The 577-nt window shown below is 39.0% G+C and overlaps 1 protein-coding gene across 1 annotated transcript in view; it reads right to left on the reverse strand.

Annotated features, from left to right (window-relative positions):
- Positions 1 to 577, reverse strand: part of LOC106876634 (delta and Notch-like epidermal growth factor-related receptor) — a 557,360-nt gene that overhangs the window by 1,430 nt on the left and 555,353 nt on the right. The gene's annotated exons all lie outside the window — the stretch shown is intronic.

The raw sequence follows: 577 nt of genomic DNA on the forward strand, positions 1-577 counted from the left end.
ATATATATGTAGGCAGTAAATCATAAATCCGAAAGATAACCACACTTTAAATTACAGAGCAGTAGAGTAATTAGATAAGGATAGTAATGGCCGCTCTATGCGGTTACTTCGCGTCCATTAACTGCTTAACTTTACAGCGTCTCTTGAGACTCTAATGGCTGGTGGCCTATACACTTTCTTCAAAGATGAGGGAGAAAAGACATCATAACTAGCTGTTGAACACACGGACAAAGTAGAAGGGATAAAAACGTATGTAGCTAGGATGTTCTTTAGGCTAGTAGATAAGCACTTTACACAATCACATAGGCACAGACGCATATTTAACAGGACTTATTCTTTGTAAGCCTAGTACTTATTCTATCGGGTTGTTTTGCCGAACCGCTAAGTATACACACCATCAGTTTCCGTCTTGCAAATCCACTTACAAGGCTAACAAATCTACTCAGGTCAGCCCAAGGTTATAGTAGAAGATACTTGCTCAAAAGGACTGAAACCCGGAACCATGTGATTGGGAAGAAAGCTTCTTACCACACAGCAATTCTTGCGCCTATACGTATATATATATACGTATATATAT

The sequence above is a fragment of the Octopus bimaculoides genome, chromosome 19 (genome assembly GCF_001194135.2).
Source record: "Octopus bimaculoides isolate UCB-OBI-ISO-001 chromosome 19, ASM119413v2, whole genome shotgun sequence".
NCBI lineage: Eukaryota > Metazoa > Mollusca > Cephalopoda > Octopoda > Octopodidae > Octopus > Octopus bimaculoides.